The sequence below is a fragment of the Carcharhinus amblyrhynchos genome, chromosome 5 (genome assembly GCF_965287045.1).
Source record: "Carcharhinus amblyrhynchos chromosome 5, sCarAmb.v2.hapA, whole genome shotgun sequence".
NCBI classification, from domain to species: Eukaryota; Metazoa; Chordata; class Chondrichthyes; order Carcharhiniformes; family Carcharhinidae; genus Carcharhinus; species Carcharhinus amblyrhynchos.
In genome coordinates this window covers 9,003,622-9,025,042 of record NC_137328.1, presented here as the reverse complement: position 1 = coordinate 9,025,042, position 21,421 = coordinate 9,003,622, and positions in this window count along the sequence as shown.

Sequence of the window (21,421 nt, the reverse complement as noted above, 5' to 3'; positions counted from 1 at the left end):
TCAAATCAAAGCATGCTATCAATATTATTGGTGTCATAAGCACAAATAAAAATATAATAAATATTCCCTGCTCTCGTCTGCCTTCCTTAAAAAGGTGTCTGTCAGATTACAATACTCACCATACAATGTTCTCTGTATCTGAGCAAAAATATATTGTTTTGGGAGATTTTCTGGGGTACTGGGTAGCATGAGTGCCTTTGTGCCAGAAGTTCTGGGGTCAGGATCCACCCCAGGAACTGATCAATGAATCCCCAGAGTGCAGAAGGAGGCCACTTGGCCCATCGAGCCTGCACCGACCACTATCCCATTCAAACCCTATCCCTGTAATCCCATGCCTCCCTACTCTGCTTGCCCCCCTGACACTAAGGGGCAGTTTAGCATGGCCAATCAACCTAACCTGAGGTGTAGGAGGAAACTGGAACACCCGGAGGAGACCCATGCAGACACAGGCAGAACATGCAAGCTCCACACAGACAGTCACCTGAGGCCGGAATTGAATTCAAGTCCCTGGCGCTGTGAGGCAGCTGTGCTAACCACTGTGCCACCCGTGCCACTTCAGGGGTCAAGGAATATGCAATGATAGCATGTTAAGTAACAACTTGCAAATCCACCTAATACACATCAATGTCAGGTGGTAAGAGTGGGAGACGTTGGTCAGATATGATAAAGAAAGAATATTCGAGGTTCGATCTTCGCTATCCATAGCCCCCAAGAAGATAAAACAGTTCAGACCAGCATTCTTATTTCCCTGTTGTACTGCTTTTTCCCTTCTGGGTCCACACAGCAACATGCATGTAAAGGTGCTTGTCGCCATAGCAACTCAGTCTCCCTGAGTGAACCGCAACACATTATAGAGTCTTCTGGATTTAACTGTATATATTTCCTTCCACCATTTTCTTCCTATATTGCTCTCTCGTCTCCTGATGTATTGAGACTCTTAGGACCTGGTTTTACTTGGGGCAGTAGCTAACATCAACTAACATGGCCATCGTTTTTGTACAAACAGAAAACTGAAAATGTTGGAAAATCTCAGCAGGACTGACAGCGTCTGTGGAGAGAGAACAGAGCCAACGTTTCGAGTCTGGGTCATCCTTCGTCACATCCATCTTGTATGTCTGTGGCCACAAAGCATTGTCAAGTACGTTCCTTGATGGGTCATCCTTGTCCTCAACTAACATTCAAAGAACAAAGAAAATTACATTACAGGAGCAGGCCCATTAGTCCTCCAAACCTGCACCGACCGTGCTGACTGACTGAACTGCAACCCCCTGCCCTTCCAGGGACCATACCCCTCCATTCCCATCCTATTCATGTATTTGTCCAGACGCTCCTTAAAAGTCACTATTGTATCTGCTTCCACTATCTCCGCCAGTAGCGAGTTTCAGGCACTCACCACCATCTGTGTAAAATACTTGCCTCGTACATCTCCTTTAAACCTTGTCCCTGGCACCTTAAACCTATGCCCCCTAGGAATTGACTCTTCCACCCTGGGAAAAAGCTTCTGACTCTGCACTCTGTCCATGCCCCTCATAATCTTGCAGACTTTTCTATTCCTGAGGCTATTCCTGAGCTAAATTTTTTTAAAAAATGCTGTTTCCAGGCCTCAGGCTTCTGCTTTTGGGTAAAAACACTCGGATTGGGAGAGGTTACCTCTGAACATTTCAGTTTGAGCTTAGTGTGTGCCTTGGGAAAAAAACTGTGAAGGAAGAGTTCTTCTGTCTTCCTAGCACTCCCTGTTGGGACGCTGAAAATCTGAGAACAAAACAGAAAATGTTGGAAATTGTCAACTGTGTTGTTGTAATATGCCTTTAAGGGATAGCAGCATGACATCACTAGCAAGGAAGTGTGTCAGGTAATCCAGTCTCAGTTTCAATTTTGCTTTCGAACAGAATGCACCCACACGGCTCTGCTGCTGATATCTTTTAAGATTTCTATCCATTAATAACTCTTCTTATGTGCCAAGTTTTAATAAATTAACCCACAACATGTTTTCACAATCCTTTATGATTGATTACATCATTAAAATAAAATGACATTGGTCTGGCAAAATGCATGGAAAAGGAAGCCATGATAACGTTTCAGATCGATGATCATAGACACAGTGCAGAGGAGGCCATTCGGCCCATTGAGCCTACACTGACAATAAACCCACCCTATCCCCATAACCTCACGCATTTGCCCCGCTAATCCCCCTGACACGAAGGAGCAATTTAGCATGACCAATCAACCCAACCCGATCATCTTTGGACTGTGGGAGGAAACAGGAGCGCCTGGAGGAAACCCACACAAACATGGGGAGAACGTGCAAACTCCACACTGACAGTCACCTGAGACTGGAATTGAACTGTGGTCCCTGGCACTGTGGGGAAGCAGTACTAACCAGTGTGCCACCATGCCTCCCTCTGATCCTCTGGCAGAACCCAGAACAAATTGAAACATTAACTCTCCACAGAAAAGCTCCCTGAATTTCTTTGAATGGTGCCACAGGATCTTTTATGTCCCGCCTGAGAGCTGTATCAAAGCCATTCCCATCCTTGGGTGGCAGATTATTCCATAGATTCATAAAGAATAATTTATTGCTGTTATTTCTAGAAAAGTGGCATCTTAAAACAAAAAGTATTCTTGGTGTTTGATCAACTTTATTGCAGTAATCACCATCAAAAATCCTCAGCAATCATTAGCAACCAAACCAGACAGTTTTGGGAGACAGGGTTTTTCTCAGACCTGTTGTCAGCCTTTGGGTTAACTCTGAAGGGATATCTTCAATATTGAGATAAAGTGATGCAGCTGTTCAAGTATATTTTTTTGCCTAATACTTTTACCTGCTAATGGTTCCTTGGCTCCAGAGGAAGGAGGAACCTGTCAGACTTGCTAATAGCTAATTTCAGGATATGTCTATAAACATCACCAGCTTTATGGATGTAATCTAATTATAACATGGGAAATGTATCCATAATAATATACGCAACAAGCCACTCAGAATGCAAGTGTCATTCACAAAATGAATATTTGTTAGTAGCTACATTGCTGACATAATTTACAGGAAAGAATGAAAGGCGTACTCATTAATACAACAGCCAATGCCTTCCTATTGAAATAGGGACAGCATGATAAGTAGCACGGTGGCACAGTGGTTAGCACTGCTGCCTCACAGTGCCAGGGACCCGGGTTCAATTCTGGGCTTGGAATCACTGTCTGTGAGGAGTTTGCACGTTCTCCCCACGTCTGTGTTGGTTTCCTCCAGGTGCTCCGGTTTCCTCCCACAGTCCAAAGATATGCGGGTTAGGTTGATTGGCCACGCTAAATTCCCCTTAATGTCAGGGGGAGTAGCTAGGGTAAATGTATGGCGTTCCGGGGATAGAACCTGGATGGTCAGTGCAGACTCGATGGGCCAAATGGCCTCCTTCTGCACACTAGAGATTCTATGATTACAGCACAGAAGGAGGCCATTCTGCATGTGCTGACTCTTTGAAAGAATTATCCAATTAGTCCTGCCCCCCCCCCCCCCCCCCCCGCCCCACCACTGTCCTTCAAATATTTATCTAATTGGCTTGGTCAAAGAGGGGAGGTTAAGAAGGTACGAGGAATAGATGAGGGAGAGATGTGAAATAGAGGTAATGCACAGACAACTGGACACCATTAGTGAAGCAGTTAGAAACAGGGATGATTCTAAGACCAGAATTTATCAAGCACTAATAACTTGAAGCATATAAGCTGTAGGAGATGACAGAAATAGAGAGAGTATTACGTATCTTACGTATCCACCAGGAATTACAGTAAAGAGAAAAGTAATGAGGTGCCACACAAGTGGGTTTAAGTCAAACACAACGTTGATTTACTTAGGGGATGTTGCTTGTTCATGAGGCATAGGTGTTGCTAGCTGGCCAGCATTTATTGTCTATCCCGAGTTGCTCAAGGACAATTGAGACTCAACCATATTGGGGTGGCACGGTGGCACAGTGGTTAGTACTGCTACCTCACAGCGGCGGGGACCCGGGTTCAATTCTGGTCTCGGGTGACTGTCTGCATGGAGTTTGCACATCCTCCCCATGTCTGTGTGGGTTTCCTCTGGGTGCTCTGGTTTCCTCCCACAGTCCAAAGATGTGAAGGCTAGGTGTATTGGCCGTGCTAAATTGCCCCTTAGTGTCCCAAGATGTGTAGGTTAGGAGGATTAGCAGGTTAAATATGTGGGGTTACAGAGGGAGTTACAATCCCATCCAATCCTCCTGAACTGTAGGGATTCTATGACCTTCGCATGGTCTGCCCCCACCCCTGTTCTGTACAATTCCCGTGGCGGGCAGGACTGGAAAACTCCAGCCACAGTATATCATTGGCTGTAAAGTGCTTTGGGATGTTGTGTGTTCATGATGGGTGCCGTATAAACGCAAGTTTTTTTTTACCCATTAGAAGCCTATTGACACTGAACAATGGGTGGTTTCTGAATGTTAATCTGCTTTTCCACAACACATTAGCTTTGCGGTAATGGGGAGCCATTGAGAATATTACAGTAGTTGGCATCCTACGGTTAGATGGACTTTTCATTCAATGTAAACAGCAGGGGTCAAAACTAAACTGATAATGTGATGGCTGTGAGGCTCAGTGTGAAGTTGGCGAGGGAGTTTCTGATCCAACAACAACTTATATTTGTGTAGCACTTCTAATGTAATGAAATATCCCAAGGTTTCTCACAAGAGCTTTATAGCATAAGATATGACGCTAAGTCACATGAGGAGATATCGGCCAAAATTTTACTGTTCCTCCCGCCACAGCAATCGGAGCAGGAAAGGGACGGAATCATGGAAAGGTTCGTTGACCTTGGGCGGGTTGTCACGGTTTTGGGATGAGCGAGGTCATAAAATCCTGCCCATTATGTCAAATGATAAAAAAACTTGGACTAAGAGATAGGTTTTAAGGAGCGTCCTAAAGGAAGGAAGTGAGGTAGAAAGACGGCGACAGAAAGCTGTAGGGAGGAGTTTCCACAGTTTAAGGTCCAGGCAGCTGAAGGCTAAGCAATGTGGGGTGACACAGTGGCACAGTGGTTAGCACTGCTACCTCATTGTGCCAGGGACCCTGGTTCAATTCCTGGCTTGGGTCACTGTCTGTGCGGAGTGTGCGCATTCCCCCCATGTCTGCGTGGGTTTCCTCCCACAGGCTGAAAGACATGTTAAGTTCCCCCTTCGATGCCAGAGTGTGGCAATGAAGGGATTTTCACAGAAACTTCATTCCAGTGTTAATGTAAGCCTATTTGTGACACTGATAAATAAATAATACATTTGGGAATGACAGATTTAATGAGTGCAGCAACTCATGGGATTGGAGGAGATCTCAAAGGTAGAAAGGAGGGAGACCATTGATGAAAATTTTACAATTAAGGCATTGTTTGACTGGGAGCTAACAGAGATCAATGATCAGAAGAGCGATAGGGAATGGGCCTTTTTGTCAGTTAAGGCTCAGGCATCAGGAGTCTCAAGCTTTCAGTCGAATGTTGCTCATTCAAGTTAATAACTTTATTTGGTGACAAGTAAAACTCCAGTATACAGAACTGAGTGAAATATCAGATATGAGCCTTTGTTCTCTACCTAGAGAAGTCAGCTATGTTTCCTGGTTTACTACAGGGAGGCTGATAAACCACACAGTGAACTGGGAAGACAGTGGCACAGAGGTGTTCTCACTAGACTTGTAATTCAGCAACTCAAGGTAATGCTCTGGGGACCTGGATTCGAATCCCACCACAGCAGATGGTGTGATTCAGCACAAATCTGGATCGAACTATAGAAAGAATCATCGAAACCTTACAGTCGAGAAGGAGGCCCATGGAGTCAACACCGACAACAGCCTCACCTAGGCCCCATCCCCATATCCTCATATAGTTACCTTGCTAATCCCTCTAATCTGCACATCCCGGGACACTAAGGGGCAATTTAGCATGACCAAAGCACTTAACCTGCACATCTTTGGAGTGTGGGACGAAACTGGAGCACCCGAAGGAAACTCACGCAGACACAGAGAGAACATGCAGACTCCACACAGACAATGACCCAAGCCGGGAATGGAACCCAGATCCCTGGAGCTGTAAGGCAGCAGTGCAAACCACTGTGCAGCATGACCATGAAACCATTGTTGATTATTCTTTTAAAAAAATGTCCTTCAGGGAAAGAAATCTGTACAAGCAGGCGGAATTTTACAAAAAATTCTAAGTGTCGAATGAGTGAGGAAAGGGGAGAGTTTCAGACTCGCTTTTTTGGGCGAGTTTGAAAATACAATCTTATGTTAATTGGTGCAAAAGTATGCCAGAATGTGATTCCCGCCAGTGAGGGGGGTGGAGGTGGCAGGTGGTGGACCTTTAGCTCAATTGCGAAGCTGGCCACCGAGCTCCAGGGGCGCCATTGAGCAGACTCTCTGATCTCCCAGTGTACAGCCAAAAGCCGGGTGGGACGAGGTCATACGATCTCAATCAAATCCACTTTCACAATCCCCCAGGTCCGTGCTACGGTTTGAAGGGATGCTGAAACTATCCTCTATATCGTGAGAGAGTTTGGCCAGAATTCTCCGGTCTCGCACACCTCGCTACCGTTGTCGGCGAGAACGGAGAAGTTAGCACCCAGCCAAAACTCTATTCACTGTAGAGTGACTGGGGAATCCCAGCTGCAGATAAGGGTGGGAGAATCCCGACCTTGAAGTCCCCCTCCTGGTGGCACTGAGGTGGAAAGGACATCGACCAGAGACACATTTTAAGTTTGTAGCCATCACGTATTCCTGAATGTTGCTTGGAGTCTTTCAGCATTCCACGCTTGTTATTCCAATTAGGAACTGACAGCTTCTTTGTCCTTGTTTTATTCCCATTGATTTTCAGGTTTATCATCTTGTGAACCATTTTGTTTATGCGCTTCTTGGAGGAGAGCACAGTGACACATTGAATTTGTGAGCACGGGCTGTGTGACTGCTCCAAATAATAGGTGTTTAATGAGGAACTGAAGTCATTTGCTTTTATTTTCTGTGTTTCAATGGGGATGCAAGCATGAATCTCTTTCACATTGATTGCTGATGTGGTTGTTTCACCGTCACCATCTCTGAGTGTTTGAAAGGAGATAAATTTGGGATTGATTGATAGAGTTATGAGTTTCATTATGACTGCTGTTGTCAGTATTGTTCTTATTATCAACATTATTAAATCAGAAAATCAATATTGCTGTTTTATTGTTTTTTGATTATCAGCCTGCCCCGATGCCGAAAAACAGACCCAAACCTTTCCTGTGGGGCAACTGCGAACTTCTTGGTTGAGTTACAACAACAGAATGGTCAAAGCCACTCACATGTTCATCCTCACCCATCTCAACACTCTCACTCAGTCAACACCCTCACTCACATCACCTCCTTCACTTACTCAACTCTCACTCACATCACCACCTTCACTCACATCATCTCCTTCCCTCACTCAACTCTCAATCCTCACTCACTCACCCCTCGTTCACGTCACCGCCCTCACTCATTCAATCCTCAACCCTCACTCACGCACATCATCTCCATCACTCACTCAAACACTCAAACATTACTCAACACCCTCATCACCTCCTTCACTCACTCAATTCTCACTCAACACTTGCTCAACACCCGCAAAACCTTCTTCACTCACTCAATTCTCACTCAAATCACCACCCTCACTCACATCATCTTCTTCACTCAACCCTCAATCCTCACTCAATCATTCACCACACCTCCCTCACTCACTCAATCTTCACTGAATCGCATTACCTCCTTCACTCAGTCAACCTTCACTCACCGCTCTCACAGCGGGATCTTTTTTTTCCCTACAGTGCGGAAGGAGGCTTTTTGACCCACACTGACAATAATCCCACTCAGGCCCTAACCCCACAAAGCCATGTATTTACTCCAGGTAATCCCCCTGACACTAAGGGGTAACTTAGCACGGCCAATCCACCTATCCTGCACATCTTTGGACTGTGGGTGGAAACCGGCGCACCCGGAGGAAACCCACGCAGACCTGGGGAGAATGTGCGGACCCTGCACAGTCAGTGACCCAAGCTGGGAATCGAACTTGACGCTGTGAGGCAGCAGTGCTAACCACTGAGCCACTGTGCTATCCCTTGAGCCAACTCTCTACGTCAGCAGGAATGGTGGTGTTTGCTCAAAACGTGGAGAGTTCAAAAATCCTCTCCAGCGAGACTGCTTTTGCCAGTTTTGAACTAACCTCGCCGGCAGGGTGCTACAGAAGACACCGGGGAAAAACCCAAAACTCATTTGAATGTGTCCGCATAACATTAGCGAGCACCCACTCCAGATATTGAGACTGCACTGAATATTCAGCTGGGGTTGACGTGACATCACATTGCTGCCATTTGCAATGGCGCCTCATAAGTGCTAACCTGGCGCTGTCACCTCCAAGGGGCCTATCGGAGGCGAGCACTCAGGCGGCCATTACTTTCCAGGCCGACATACAAGCAACACCAGGTGGAATGCTGGGGATACACAGAAGTGCGGCTCGGAGCCGGGGCTGAGTGTCACCGTAGCCATCAGAGGTGAGGCAGTGAGGAAGGGGTGGTGTCGGGGTTGTGGGGTGTGGGTTGGCAACTCATTGGCATTACTTTTCTCTTCATATCAGTTCGCTCCTTGTTCCAACGGGTTGTGCTCCCTCCCGGTTCCTCCGTGCAATCCAAACAGTAGCCGGGTGGGTGCTCTTCCTTGTTGGAGCTCCTAACTGGGTGGGAGGTGGCCACAACAGAGGGGCAGTACACAGGGTAAGACTGTGAGGCCCTGCTTTGAGAGAACACAGGTTGCAAGTGTATGGGTCTCAGGGATGGAAAGCTACACTGCCCCATGAGGCAATAAAGACCCTCTCGCTTGGGGGAGGGCTGATGCACAGCAACCTAAAACCTTCAATCCCATGGGGATTGATTAGTGGACAGGAAGTTCAAGGGAATCCACTCCCTCAATAATAGCGGCCATCAAGCTATCAGATCATTGGAAAAACCAATAACATTCCGGTAATAGGACTGAAGAATTGTTCTCCATAACTTGCCATTCCCCCAGTCAAGCTTTTCCAGTATACTTACAGCACTGACATCTACCCAACAATGTGGAAAATTGCCCAGGTATACCCTCTATACACAAAAAGCAGGACAAATCCAACCCAGCTAATTACCATTCCATCAGTCTACTCTCGATCATCAGTAAAGTGATGGAAGAGGTCATCAACAGCGCTATCAAGCAGTGCTCAGCAATAACCTACTCAGTGACGCCCAGTTTGGTTTTTGCCAGGGTCACTCAGATCCTAATCTCATTACAGCCTTGGTCCAAACATGGACAAAACAACTGAATTCCAGCGACGAGGTGAGAGTGACAGTCCTTGACCTCGAGGTCGCATTTGCCCAAGTGTGGCAACAAGGAGGTCTGGTGAAACTGGAATCAATAGGCCTCCGCAGGTTGGAGTCATACCTGACACATGGGAAGATGGTTGTGGTTGCGGAGGGTCAGTCATCTCAGTTTGAGGACATCTCTGCAGGAGTTCCTCAGGGTAGTGTCCTCGGCCCAACCACCTTCAGCAGCTTTGACAGAGTTTTACATCATTGTCAGGATTTTCTGGTCACACTCACCCCAAGGCCAAAAAATTCTACCCAATGTCAACAGACTTTTGCGTGGTCCACCCCTGCCCGCCATGATTCCTGTGGCTGGTGGGGCAGGGAGAAAACACCCCATAGCTGAGAGTGAAGTCGTTCAATCTGAAGCCAGTTACATTTGAACAACAGAAATGATGATGGTGTGACAGACAAATTAGCTGAGGTGCACTGCGAAAATACACTCAAAGATATGATGGTAGACAGGCAATGGGTTTTCTTTAAAGAACTATTACATAGTTCACAGCAATTATATGTTCTTTTAAGGCACAGAAACTCAAAAAGAAAAGTCGGTGAAACCATGGCTAACAAAGGAAGTTAAGGATTGTCTAAGATTAAAAGAAAAGACCTATAAAATGGCCAGAAATAGCAGTAAACCTGAGGAGGATTTTAGAAGACAGCAAAAGCGCACCAAGGAGCTGATAAAGTAAGGCGGAATAGAATGAGTGTAAATTCGCAAAAAATATGAAAATAGACTGTTAAAGCTTCTATAAGGTTTGTAGGCAGGAAACGTGGGTCCAGTACACGCAAGGTCAGGAGAATTTATAGTGGGGAATGGGGCAATGGCACAGAAGCTAAATCATAGAATCTATAAAATCCCTACAGCGCAGAAGGAGGCCACTCAGCCCATCAACTCTGTACTGATGACGATCCAGCAAAGGCCCTATCCCCATAACCACACGTTTACTCATTACTTCCTCTAACCTACGCATCCTGGGACACTAAGGGGCAATTTAGCACAGCCAATCAACCTAACCTTATATCTTTGGACTGTGGGAGCACCCGGAGGAAACCCACGCATGGGGAAAATGTGCAAACTCCACACAGTGATCCAAACCGAGAATCGAGCCTAGGTCCCCGATGCTGTGAGACAGCAGTGCGAACAACTGTGCCACCATGCTGGGTGAGCTGGTCAGCTGACCATCACATCACTTTGCCATTGGTCAGATTGTTGACTGGGTCAGCTGACCCCTCACAGCATGTTACCATTGGTTACATTATAACAACTTGTACTGCTAATTTTACTTACGTTTCTTTGTATTTAAAGAAGGGCTTTCAAATTCTCAAACTGCTCATGGGGAAATTTGATTGCCTTGCGTCCGTCTTCACTGCGGAACATTCAAGGCATTCCTCAGAATTAGACGTTCAAGGGGCAAGGTTGAGAGAATGAGGAATTGAAGGATATTTGTATTTGTAAGAAGATTGTATTAGAGCAATAAATGGGACTGAAGGTTGATGAGTGTCTAGGCATAAAGCCACAGTCGCAACATTTTGTAATTTTATTTTTGCTGCACATTTGATTTTTAAGTGAATCATTATTGAATTATAGACATTGACTTAAACCTAAATGTGATTGTGTTTTGATTACTGACCAATTATATAATCAGTCATATTGAGAACTGCAGACTTGGATTTTTTTCCCAAGGATTTTTTTTGGGGCATCAGATTTGCAGCTGTTTCTTTGACTAAACATTGTTTTTCTAGATGCTCCACTAGAAAAAAAATAATTTTTACACAATTTTATAAAGCAGTACTGTCTTGACCCTAAAGACCCTTATCTACATAACAGGACAATGAGTGGTCTTACGTGTGGGTGGCCAACTATGATGTGGAATCAGGAAATGGAGTTTGATTGATGGATGTATCACCTGATTAACGGCAGATTGGAAAACTCCATCAAAAGGTACATAAACAAATTGGATCGTGAAGCCTGCAAAGCCTGACAGACTTGCAAGAAAATTTAATAAGGACATGTGTGTTAGAAACATAGAAATGCTACAGTGCAGAAAGAGGCCACTCAGCCCCTCGAGTTTGCATTGACAACAATCCCATCCAGGCCCTATCTCCGCAACTCCATACATTTACCCACTAATCCCTCTAACCTACATATCCCAGAACACTAAAGGACAATTTAGCATGGCCAATCAACCTAACCCACTCGTCTTTGGACTGTGGGAGGAAACCAGAGCACCTGGAGGATACCCATGCAGACACGGGGAGAACATGCAAACATCACATAGCCAGTGACCCAAGCCAGGTTTCAAACCCAGGTTACTGGAGCTGTAAAGCAGCAGTGCTCACCACTGTGCCACCGTGTTCTCCACACTTTACCCATGGAATCAGCACGGGTGAGGGTCCGACAAAGGAAATCTCCGTTAACCTGGGGCAGGAATTTCCAGTTCCCCCCCCCCGAGCAAGGCTGTAAAATACCATCTACTTTTTTGAGAATGTCTGAAGGAGGATTTGAACAGCTGGGATGAAGCCAATGTGACAGAAAAGGACACCACTTCCAGGATTCGCGGTGGCAGCTGGAGATGCAACCACTCAACAAATATTCCAGCCTTGGGTGACTGACTGTGCAGAGTCTAGACATTTTCCCCGTGTCTGCCTGGGTTTCCTTTGGGTGCTCCAGTCAAAGATGTGCAAGTTAGGTCAATTGGCCATGCTAAATTGACCCTACTGTCAGGGGGATAAATGTGTGGGGTTATGTGAATCGTGGTTGTGGTTGGTACAGACTCAGTGGGCTGAATGGTCTCCTTTTGCACTATAGGGATTCAATTTAAAAAAAGTACAAACTTAAATTCCAATGATTTTTTTTCTCCAATACCCAATGAATGTGTCTGAATAATCGTTATTACAGTTAGAATATAACGAACCATTTATCCAATATTTGCAAGACCAATTTTCACAGATGCATCACAGAAAGCATCCTTTTTTGGAAGTATCACAGCTTGGCATGTCTCCTGCTCTGACCAAAACTGCAAGAAACTACTTTGGGTTATGAACGTAGTCCAGTCCAGCCCAGCACGCAAACCAGCCTCACATCCATTGACTCCGTCTACATTTCCTGCTGCCTCGGCAAAGCAGCCAGCATAATTAAGGATCCCACGCACCCCAGATATTCTCTCCTCCACCTTCTTCCATTGGGAAAAGGTGCGAAAGCCTGAGATCACATACGAAACGATTCAAGAACAGCTTCTTCCTGCTGCCATCAGACCTGCCATATATCAAGTTGATTTTTCTCTTTACCCTAGCTGTGACTGTGCACTATGTTTTCCTTTCCTTCTCCCCTCCATGAGCTCCATGAACGGTATACTTTGTCTGTGTAGTGCGCAAGAAGCAATACTTTTCGCTGCATACTAATACACGTGACAATAATAAATCAAATCAAAAGGCAGAGTCAATTTTTTTCTGTGATCTAGTGGCCAAGGTGCAAACTACAGATTAATTATCCAAAGCAATCGTAGTGCATATGAAACGAGAATGAGAAACTGGATCTCATTAAATACAACATGACCCTGTGTAAAAGATTTGGAACAAGACTAATGAATATCCATGATCACATATGTAACATACATACAAATAAAAGTTAACTCAAGTTCATTTATTAGTGTCACAAGTAGGCTGACATTCACACCGTAATGAAGTTACTGTGAAAATCCCACACTCTGGCGCCTGTTCGGGTACACTGAGGGGCAATTTAGCCTAACCAATGCATCTAACCAGCACGTCTTTCGGACGGTGGGAGGAAATTGAAGCACCTGGAGGAAACCCACGCAGACACAGGGAGAACGTGCAAACTCCACACTGACCCAAGCTGGGAATCGAACCCAGGTCCCTGGCACTGTGCGGCAGCAGTGAGAACCATTGCGCCACCGTGCCGCCCCAAGTGTGCCTTGGAAAACTCAATTTGAATTTAAAAGGTCATGGTTCCAAAAAGAATGACAATTAACTCATCAACAATATTCATACAGCAAATCCCCAAGAGGTGAGGGATCTTTTAATTTCCTCATTTCTCAAGAATGCAATTGGTATTAATTATATCTATAATTATATTAGTTAAAGAAACATTGATTGCCCTTGATTTAATATTTAACTTTGCAATATTAACAGCCCTTGTCCAACACTCTAACGCTGAGTAAACTGTATTTCTGTTCGCTGTGTGACAAAGCGGATGCACAGCAATGTCACTTCATTGAATGTGTCTCTGTAAAAATATGTGGTGGGGGGGCTGGCGGTGGTGGGGGTGTGGGGGGAGGGGTGCGGTCAACACTAACTACAGCTTTGACTGGAGTTCTAGGCTGTGAGAGTGGACTCACACCCCAGACGGTGATGCATTCTATTCCAATATGGATGGTTCTCAACTACTACCAGGCCCGGTTTACCAAGGTCGGGATTTTGCACTCCCATTCATATCGGGCGTGAATAGTGACAGAATGCAAAACCTTCTGAGAGGCCTACAATCAGATGAATGAGGGGGAGGGGGGTGGATATCATAGAGGCTTATAAAATTCTAACAGGACAAGACAGGGTAAATGCAGGGAGGATGTTCCCGATGATGGGGGAGTCCAGAACCAGGGGTCACAGTCTGAGGATTCGAGGTAGACCATTTAGGATGGAGGTGAGGAGACATTTCTTCACCCAAAGAGTGGTGAGCCTGTGGAATTCATTACCACAGGAAGTGGTTGATGCCAAAACATTGAATGTATTCAAGAGGCAGCTGGATGTGTCACTTGGGGCAAATGGAATCAAAGGTTATGGGAAGAAAGCAGGATTAGGCTACTGAGTTGGGCAATAAGCCATGATCATGATGAATAGCGGAGTAGGCTCGAAGGGCCTCCTCCGGCTCTCATCTTCTGTGTTTCAATGTTATGTGTCATACGTCGCGGGAAGTTCTGTCACAATTGTCCCTAAATCAGTTTCCCTCAATGTGGATGGCCATAAAACATTAGACAAGGGTCATGGGTGGAGAGGGGGACTGGTGGTGTTGAGATGGCGGCGCGGGCTCGTTGGGCCGAAGGGCCTGTTTCCCGGGCTGTTTTTGTTCTTTGTTCTTTGTACACCGCCCCCCACCCCCCCACCCCCCCTGACGAGAGATGTAATGGGTTTTTCAATGTTCAGCATTGGGAACCAACTGGAGTAAACTGAAATCTAATGATCAGGATTCTACTGATAATCTGCGACAAGCCCGCTCAGCATAAGCCCACTCCCCACACACCACCGCAACCCCCCCCCCCCCCCCCCGCCACCCCCCCCCCCCCCCCCCCCCCCCCCCACTACCACCACCCCCGTTGTTATCCATTCATGTCGAAGTGAATTATGACTGCTGACTTCTAGCTCGGGTGAGTGCACCAATCGGGGGGGGGGGGGGGGGCGAGGGTCATATCAGGCAATGCCAGGGGAGCAGTACCAGAAGGTTGCCAGGCGAAAGGGTATGGACCGTGGGAGGTGATGGTTGGGGATGGGAAGGAGGGATAGTGTAGGGCGACACGGTGGCACAGTGGTTAACACTACTGCCTCACAGAGCCAGGGACTGGGGTTCGATTCCGGCCTCAGGTCACTTGTCTGTGTGGAGTTTGCACGTTCTCCCCGTGTCTGCGTGGGTTTCCTCCGGGTGCTCCAGTTTCCTCCCCCTCTCCAAAGATGTGCGGGTTAGCTGGATTGGCCATAGTCAATTGCCCCTAGCTAGAGCAAATACATGGGGTCACAGGGGTAGAACCTAAGTGGGATTGTGGTCAGTGCAGATCAGATGGGCCGAATAGCCTCCTCCTGCACTTTAGTGATCCTATGGGTGTATGGGAATTGTTGTATGGGCGAGATGCATTGGGGGAGGAGTTCCACGGGGGTTGTGATGTGGGTATGCTGTCTTTCCTTTTTTTGTATCAGGGCCACATTTAATAACAGCACCCCCAATTTCATTCAGAGCCCGCCCTGTCAGGATGGTGTTGTGGAATTTTTTTTTTTTGGCAAGTTTTTCACAGCACAGCGGAGAATGCCACTGGCTTCAGTGTCACTTTTCCCATCCACTGCGGCACCCTGTATTAAAAGTACAAAACTGCACCCCAGGAGTTTCAATTGCATCCTGTTCAGTCCGTACAAGTAGTGCAGGGGAGAAATTAAACTAGCTGTGTCACTGTTTGAGTTGGATTCTGTGTTACATCAAAGTCTGATGTACGATTTTGTCGCACGTTTAAAGAATCCGTTAATGGCATACAAGTTCCTCTAAACATGTCACCACTATCAACAGAAATGAAAAAATAATGACTTATTTGACTGAAAATAAAACAGCCCATAATGTGTGTTAAAAGCAATTTTGACAAATTAAATAAACCCTTTCAGTTTTCACAGTGCGGCGTCGCATGAAGGCCAAATTTGAATTCAGTAAGTCTGTTTTTGCTAAATTCATTTTGATCTGTACTCAATTTGCAAAAATTATTCAGGGATTTCATTTATATGTTTCTCTTCTAAAATCTCTGCAAAACAGAAACATTTAGCCCATCAAGTCTGCACTGGCAACAATCCCATTCACGCCCTATCCCCATAATCCCACGTATTTACATAATAACATAAGAATTAGGAGCAGGAGGAGACCATTTGGCTCCTGGAGCTTGCTCTGCCACTCAGTAAGATCATGGATGATCTTTCTGTGGACACAGCTCCACTTATCTGCCCAACATAACCCTTAATTCCTTTACTGTTCAAAAATTTATTTATCCTTGCCTTAAAAACGTTCAGTGAGGTAGCCTCAACTGCTTCACGGGGCAGGGGATGCTACAGGTTCATAACCTTTGTGTGAAGAAGTTCCTCCTCAACTCAATTCTAAATCTGCTTCCCCTTATTTTGAGGCCATGGCCCCTAGTTCTAGTTTCACCCGCCAGTGGAAGCAACTTCCCTGCTTCTCTCTTAACTATTCCCTTCGTAATCTTATGTCTCCATAAGATCTCCCTTCATTCTTCTGAATTCCAATGAATATATTATCAGCCTACTCAGTTTCTACTCATAAGCCAACCCTCTCAATTTAGTTTACCCTGCTAGTATCCCTGACACTCAGGGTCAATTTACCGCGGCCAATCATCCTAACCCGCACATCTTTGGACTATGGGAGGAAACCGGAGCAAACCCACGCATACATGGGAAAAATGTGCAACCGCCACGCAGACAGTGACCCAAGGCCAGAATTGAACCCAAGATCCTGGTGCTGTGAGGTAGCAGTGTTATAAACTGTGCCACCTCTATGAGGAATATACAGGGCAGAGAAGGACAGATTTTTAATTGGTAAGGGAATCAAGGTCATGGAGATAAGGCAGAAAATTGAAGTTTAGAATTATATCAATCAGTCATGATCTCAGTGAATGGTAAACCTGATGGGCCGAATAGCCTACTTCTATCCTTATGTCTTCTGACTTGCGGAAAATGTTCTTTAAACTACCAATAAAATCATGATTTTTAGATCCATTCTTTTTATTTTTGAAAATGAGAGTCAATCATCAATGATGATGCATACAACCATAGAATCCCTACAGTGCGGAAAGAAGCCATTCGGCCCATCGAATCTGCACTGATTCAATGGGCCCTATTTTTCCATTTTGACTCTAAGTCCTGGGTGGACTTGAAACCGGGGGTGTTTCAGTTCCGACTTTTAAACCTGTTCTCAGGTGTCCCCATATGCATTCTGCCTGCTAAAATGTCAGTGAGTCCAAATTGCGCTGCAAAGCCTGTGGGCAGGGCTTAACACGCCCGAAATCCTGCAGCTCCCATCGACGCCTCCAACTGTGCACGCACAGAAAAAAAATGATAGAATGCGGCTCCCTGGCTACATCACTCCCTATACCCTAGCTATGACTGTGCACTATATTCTCCTTTCCTTCTCCCCTCCATGAATGGTATGCTTTGTCTGCATAGTGTGCAAGAAACAATACTTTTCGCTGTATACTAATACAGGTAACAATAATAAATCAAATCAAAACACAGAGTCAATTTTTCTGTGATCGAGTGGCCAAGGTGCAAAATACAAATGAGCGCACAAGTGTTATCCAAATCAATCTTGGTGCATTATGAAATGAGAATGAGAAACTGGATCTAACATCTCATTAAATACCACATGACCCTGTGTAAACCATTTCGTAAAAAGTCTGACAACACCAGGTTTTAGTCCAACCTATTTATTTGATAATATACTCGCAAGCTTTCGGGTTAGCCCCTTCGTCAGGTGAATGGAGAGTTCTGGCCTCAGACAGAGCATATAAAGCACAGACAGTTTAGAGATTACTGATTAGAATGCGAATCCTTACACCTAACCTGCTGTTCAAGACCTGAAGTGGCTGATAATGTGAGTGGAAGGAGCACTGATCACAGTTTAAAGAGATGTGTATTGTCTCCAGACAGTACAGTAAGTGAGGTTTTGCAAACCCAGGCAAGTCACGGGGGTTACAGATAGTGCGACATGAACCCAAGATCCCTGTTGAGACCTGTTGAGATGTCGCACTATCTGTAACCCCCGTGACTTGCCTGGGTTTGCAAAACCTCACTTACTGTACTGTCTGGAGACAATACACATCTCTTTAAACTGTGATCAGTGCTCCTTCCACTCACATTATCAGCCACTTCAGGTCTTGAACAGCAGGTTAGGTGTAAGGATTCGCATTCTAATCAGTAATCTCTAAACTGTCTGTGCTTTATATGCTCTGTCTGAGGCCAGAACTCTCCATTCACCTGACGAAGGGGCTAACCCGAAAGCTTGCGAGTATATTATCAAATAAATAGGTTGGACTAAAACCTGGTGTTGTCAGACTTTTTACTGTGTTTACGCCAGTCCAACGCCGGCATACCCACATCATAAACCATTTAGAACAAGGCTAATGAATATCCATGATCACATATGTAACATACATATAAATAAAAGTTAAGTCAAGTTTATTTATTAGTGTCACAAGTAGCCTGACATTCACACCGCAATGAAGTTACTGTGAAAATCCCCTAGTCGCCACACTCCGGCGCCTGCTGGGGTACACTGAGGGAAAATTTAGCACCTAACCAGCACGTCTTTGGAGATTGGAGAACCCACACAGACACGGGGAGAATGCATGCCCCTGGCCCCCACAGACATAGCCCCACCCCCACAACATTACTGACCCCCTTAACCCTCCACCCACCGACAACCCAGACCGATCGCTGCCCCCTCTCCCTGATCTCAGGCAGAATGGCAGCGATTTCCCCATCCCCCTCAATGATCACAGGCAGAGTGGCAGCGGACCCCTCTTCCCCGTCACTGATCTCAGGCAGAGTGGCAGCAGACCCCCCCCTTCCCTCTCACTGATCATAGCCAGAGTTGCAGCGGACCTCCCTTCTCTCTCGCTGATCTCAGGCAGAGTGGCAGTGGAATCCTCCCCCCAGCCAATCTCAAGCAGAGAGCCCGTCAGACCCACCTTCCCCACTCCCTGCCACCTCCATTGATCTCAAGCAGAGAGCTGTCGGACAATTAGCTGGAGTACCTAAATCGGACTTTTGAGGGCAGGTCTGTATGGTGCCGAATCTGGATGGACCAACATAGTGGGGGAGTACTGATAAGGTTGGGCGCGCAGCCCATTAAGTCAATTTAAATGCATGGTTCCAATCGTAGCCGTTTTCGGGCCTTGGTAAAGGGGGAACTGGCGCGGAGGTGGACGCAGATCGCACTACTCATCTCACGCCTGACTTTACCAATTTTTTGTACCCAAAAATGGGTGCAACGCAATGGTAAAATTGGGCTCTACATCTGACCCAGACAGCCCTTCCCTTCATCTCTGTCCTATCCCCATAACCCTGGCATTTACCCTGGTTAGATAAACAGGGATAAGGTCAGGGAAAGGGTAAAATACTCTGTTGAAGAGTCGGTACAGACTGTATAACATCTTCTGAAACTTTGAGGATTCTATAACTCTATGGCTAATCCACCTAACCTACACATCTTTAGACATTTCAGGGCAACTTAACATGGCCAATCCACCTAACCTGCACATCTTTGGAGTGTGGGAGGCAACCAGAGCACCCAGACAAAACCCACGCAGACACGGGGAGAATGCGCAGACTCCACATGGAGAGTCACCCTAGGCTGGAATTGAACCTGCGTTGCTGGCACTGTGAGGCAGCAGTACTAACCATTGTGCCACCCCTTACATTAAATGAGCATCTCACAATAGTGAAGGAATGTTCTCCTGTTGCTAAATGAGCATCTATTATTGTATTTCCTGTGGATATAATTGACAGCAATTATGGAAGACAGCTCTCGAAGCAAGTGGTTATGTGCAGACGAGGCCTGAGTGAGGTCAACGGTTGCTTATCCAGAGAAGTGGCTAATCTAACCTTGTGTCAGTTTCTCAAACACTATGTTCCCAGCCATAGCCGTGGCCATGGTCAGGGGTAGGGACCAAAAACAAGTACAGGAACTCATACCGGAAACAAGATATGGGACACCTGCTTTAAATAGGGAAAATGAGACTACCTGATTTGGACCAGTGTCTGCGGGAGTTTGCGCATTCTCCCCGTGCTTGCGTAGGTTTTCTCCGAGTGCTCCGGTTTCCTCCCACACCCCAAAGATGTGCTATTAGGCTGATTGGTGTAACAAATTGTCCCTAAATTAGTCTTCCCTCAATGTGGAATGCCATAAGCATAGACGAGGGTCATGGGTGGAGGGGGGACTCATAATGTTAAAATGGCGGCGTGGGCTCGTTGGGCCAAAGGGCCTGTTTCCCGTGCTGTTTTGTTCTTTGTTCTGATTTAGCCATCAATTAAGATTCATCAGGTCATTCATACTCTAGCAAGCCAACCTCATTAGCTTGGCTAAAAGCATCACACCCTCCCACTCAACTTTGTATAATTTGCATATCTGGAGATAATAAATTTACTTCCCTATTCCAAATTAATATATAATTTTGACAGCATTTCAGCTGATAAATACCAGTGATAGGAACATCTGTGTTGGCTCAGTCATGAGTAGATGATGCTCTGACTAGAATCCTGTACCCAGTGAGTTACCTTACAATTCAAACTCCAAGTATTCTGTTCCAATAGTGATTGCTGTCTGCTTCTAATTACTTCTGTCTAAATAACCAGATTAATATTTTAGGTCCTATCTGCTGCTTCTGTTCAGGAGGCACGGAGGTCAAAATGAAAGCAAACTTCTGCAGGTGCGCATTAATTTTGAGATTATGTACAGGTTTCGCAATTCAAACTGTAAATACGTATTAATCATCTGTAAAATATTCCAGACATGTTTACGGTCACCGACAACATGTGCAAAAGTTAGCAAACTGAAATTGATGGATTTAAAATTAAACAACGCAAAATAGCTCCGAACTTAAAATTCCACCACATCAAGTCATCCGTTTCAATATTTACTTCGTATAATCCAAATGAATTGTGAAGTTGAGCAAAAGTATTCCCCTTTGCTATAAAGTGAATTTGTTCAGCACAGGTTCGGTGGAAAAGATTTGTAGAGTAATATAACATTTGTGCTTCGAACAGTTCTTTAGTTTGCATGACTTTTCAAAGTAATACAAAATCAGAAGCTTCATATCCAATGACCTTTCTAAAATAAAGGAAAATAATACACAGGACTGTATGAGATATAGTGCGAACTGTGTCTGATAACAGCGTAGAGGCATTTCTCCCTCAGTAAACAAACACTTGTTACTGATAATAAGAGATTAGTATTAGGGAGTCCTGGGAATGCTCAACAGGGCCCCACTAGCTCTAAACAATCAGGGAGGGCCACCTTACTTCCCTTCCCAGCTCCACTGTCTTCCCATTCACCAACGACAGGACCATTCCGAACCCAATATTTTGGACAAGGCTTTCCGGCCTCGCTAATCCCAAAACCAGGAAATCCCACCCAAGCTCAACAGACCTTCTCATGGTCCGCCCCTCGCCCGCTCTGATTCCAGTGGCAGGTGGCATGGAAAAATTCGCCCTTTGGTGTCCACTCTAGTATGGTTCTCACAGGCGACCTCGTGTGGCCATCAAGGTCGAGG